General features: G+C 30.4%; 1 non-coding gene across 1 annotated transcript; it reads left to right on the top strand.

Annotated features, from left to right (window-relative positions):
• LOC106690969 (uncharacterized) lies at positions 1–3,925 on the top strand. The gene is made up of 3 exons (XR_010845166.1): positions 1–92; positions 2,102–2,257; positions 3,567–3,925. It is a non-coding gene; the product is annotated as an uncharacterized protein (transcript).
• The last annotated feature ends 109 nt before the right edge of the window (positions 3,926–4,034 follow it).

Here is a 4,034-nt window from a genome sequence, read left to right as displayed (position 1 = left end):
TACTGAACGCAGTGGCTCTTTCGTTCATGTTGATGGGAGCGTATTCTCAGCTATTTCTCTATTGCAGTTCGGGTCAACTACTGACTACTGAAGTAATTAATTATTTTTACACTACCAGTTAAAATATAAGTTATAAAATATAATATAGTTGAATTATAAAAATTTATAGTAATTATATGAATAATGATAATTTATTGCAACTATTGAGTTTTTTTTTTTTAGATCTAAGCAATTGACAATGTATATTACAATAATTAATAAAAGTTTTTATTCAACACATCATTAAATATAAATATAATACTTTATTTTCAGTAATATATTATATATTAGAAATATTAATGTAATTTAGTTTTCATACTAATAGTTAATGAAGTGTAGCCAAGCCAAAGCAATGAGTAAGATACACTTTACATTAAGAGGAGAAGATGATCAGGGTCGCGGTCAGCAGAAAAACGCAAATATACTATATACAATTACTATATACTACCATAAAAACTTATCTCATGAGTGTTTTCTGACAACTCTGTTCGACTACTCCTCAAGAATAAATCTTATCTCGGACATCGGACTAGATATTAATGTGCAATATGAGAAGGTGGGAGGAAGATTGGAACTTGCTGGAGGTGTCAAATGATAGAAAGGGTGTCGATAGAGAAATTTTAATGTTCGAGCAACGAACCAAGGACTTCTCCACATCTGGAAATGATATATCAATTTAAGATATTCTGTGTGATAGTTATATAGAAGTATTTTATGAGAGTTGATGTGACTATTTCCCTGCTTAATCCGTAAAAGAGAAAGTAAAACGTTTCCAACCAGGTTGCGAATACAATGGGTATACACACCAGTAACAAAAGACATCCTATTATGTCAAAGCTATAAATGTAATAAGTGAAATGCATTTATTTATACATTTATATTACTAAAAAGTGGAGATAGCCCGGGCGCGGTAAAAAAGTAATTAAACTGTTTAATGTCAGTCAACGTTTTGCTCCAATTTGTATGGCTTCATAAGGCCTAAAAAAGAAAAAAAAAACTGAAATAATGTCGCGAATTAAGAGAACAGAAAACATCAAATAAAATTAAACAAAGGTGTGGCTAAACATGATTTAAAATACATGAAAATGAACAAAGTAAATTAACGAAAATAAGAATTAGATGTGCAGCGTAAAGTATAAATAATCAAGAATTACAAAAACCTATTAGACAATTAATGAACACGGAAAAAATAACAACTAAAAAATTAAGAATGTATAAATAAAAATACAGTAGACACTAAAAGACGGAAAAAAGGAAAGTAAGAATAAAATAAAAGTCAAGAAACAGGAAAATAATGAAAAAAAATAAAACACCCACCTTCTGAATGGAAGTAAACACAAAAATGAGCTGTTGGCGGATAAGAAGACCAAAAGAATAGGGGAGTGAAGGAATTGGTGATTTTTTAAAGCAAAAAATGTATAAAATAATGTTGAACTAAAGATAATATTAGGAAATTTAAGAAGTATTAAATACTGCCTGACATCAAATGTTAATATGCATGATGAGGGGGAGAAATTATATTAAAAATATATATATGAATACAATTAAAAAATAAAATAAAACTAAAATCATGGATAAAATAAATATTATATAGTGAAGAATAGTAAATAAACAACAACGAATATAGGAACAAAGGTGTATAAATTTATGTAATAAATACAATAATTATGAAATAATAAATTTAAGAATAAGGTAGAAGTAACAGATGAATATAAAATATGTATAAAATATAGAAATTAAAATATAAAAGATGGATTGTAATCATTAATTAAAAAAGTAATCAAAGTAAGTATAAGGGGGAAATATGAACTAAATATAAAAACAGAATATAAAAGATATGGGACAATAATTAAGTTAACTTCTGAAATGCAGAACATAGAGTAAAACAAAATAAATGTGATGTGACCTATATTATTAAAATAAAGTCATAAGTTGCTATACGATAACTGATGATTTCTTTGTTAAAAAAAATTGTCTTTAATTAATTTCCTCGCCAAGTATGATTATGTTCAAGTATATAAATAATAAACATTAAAAAAAATTGTAATTTAATGTTTTTCAGTTTGAGAAAGTCCATGGAGCCGTGTTTGACAACAGATGGTACAGGAGCAAACCCAGCATTAGGAAGTCGATGGTGATGATGGGAATACGGTCCCAGAAACTTGTAATTGTGAAGAACTACAGAATCTTCACAGCTCTGCATACTACCTTTCTCCAAGTATGTCTATCGAACAACCGACTGATAAGTCAAGTTTCTAGAAAACTGAATGGAATGTTGTTTTTAATAATTTAGAATAATTTCCCTACACTTTATATCAGGTTGTTAAATAAGTTCGTACCGTTTTATACTGGTGATTTCAATAAAAACTTCAGATTCTTGTAAATATTTTTAATTATATATGACCCATTTTGATCTATTACATGTTGCCATCTTTCTGGTAATTTTTTAATTCCGTCGTCCCAGAACAGAAACTAAGATTTTTGCGATATGAACTCCTCTATGTGCGTGTTGTGCCCCGAAATAAGTGAAAATCTGTTGGGGAAAGGTCTGGTGAATAGAGTGGGAGGGAGATCACATCTCACAATTTGTACCGGTTTTGCAAAGACACGTGAGGACGGGCGTTATCGTGATAGATTGAATTTGTAGATACCATAGAATTGTGATAGATTGAAGGTTGTCTGTGACCAATGCTTGAATTTGGTTATCATCGGGTTGAAGGACGACCGCGCTAGGTTTGCGTCTTCCACGTCAAAATTTCCGGTTCTAAACCGAGCAAACCACTTACGGACGGTGTTTTCCTCTAAGGCATCATCGCTATACACACTGCAAATTTTGTTAAACGTCTGTGTAGTGGATTTTCATTTTCGGAAATAAAAAATCATTTAATGACGAAAATGAATTTTTTTTATGTAAGAGAAAAATGTAAGATTTGAAAAAGCAAAATACCACTTAAAGTTAAGGAATCTCGGTTGAAACTGATGCATAAAAGTACCTTAACTAATCCTTTTTTAAAAATTAAATCTGTACCACTAAAACCCATGAAGGGTCAAGTCAGGGGTTTAGTACTTTGTAAAGAAGTACTGTTACTAGAACAACGGTCATGCAAGGAGGTGATTTGGTCAGAATAAGCCTCGACCGCCAGATTTTTACCCAATTAAGGGTAACCAATTTAAGAGGTTTGGTGTACTCCAGGAGGGCTCCAAGAACCCACAGGAGTTGACTCACGGCTACAGTGTAACAGAAAACAATTTTTTGCCCAGCCGGATTCGAATCCTTCGGGATTCGGGTCCTTGGGTTAGTAGCCACGCGCTTTACTCCGTGGCCACTGCGCTCCCCCTAATCCATTTTTATAATATGTAAACATTATTGACCAGGTAAACATGATTTTATAAACACAGAGAGGATTAAATTGAAATATTGAAAAACACTACGAACTTATTTTCAACCCAATATTTTTACTCCTGTAAAATATACATATCCTATTATATAAATTGATATATATTACTAATGCAATAATCATTTTCAGAGTTGTCAAGAGTCTTTCTCTTACTTCATTGTCTTTAGAACTCTCGCTGCGAATATTAAGTTAAGTTAATGCTGCAAGAAGAATTTTATTACCTAGGAACTGTCAAAATACCTATGATTTATTTATATGGACATCAATGATCTTTTTTTGGGATGTGAACATGCTTAGATAAAATGTTATAAATAATTTTTCAAAGTTCGGCATTTAGTGTATCCCTGCCATGGTAATAGTCATAGGAATTAGAAGTGAAATTATAATTGCAATATAAAACTGGAATACAAAAATATTTTGTTTTTTATTCTTAGCAATGTATTTATCAAAGAATAGATATTTTTGTTGAATAAACGCATTTCTTACTATTAAATTAAACTAGTATGCATTATTTTTCTATGCCTTCTCGTATATCCCTCCCTCCAGTATTCATGTAATATTTATTTATGAGTATTTATGTATTCTCTATGTAATTAT

Source organism: Halyomorpha halys, unplaced genomic scaffold, assembly GCF_000696795.3.
Source record: "Halyomorpha halys isolate HHAL.00 unplaced genomic scaffold, Hhal_1.1 Scaffold11532.1, whole genome shotgun sequence".
Lineage (NCBI taxonomy): Eukaryota > Metazoa > Arthropoda > Insecta > Hemiptera > Pentatomidae > Halyomorpha > Halyomorpha halys.
This window is presented reverse-complemented; position numbering and strand designations above follow the sequence as displayed.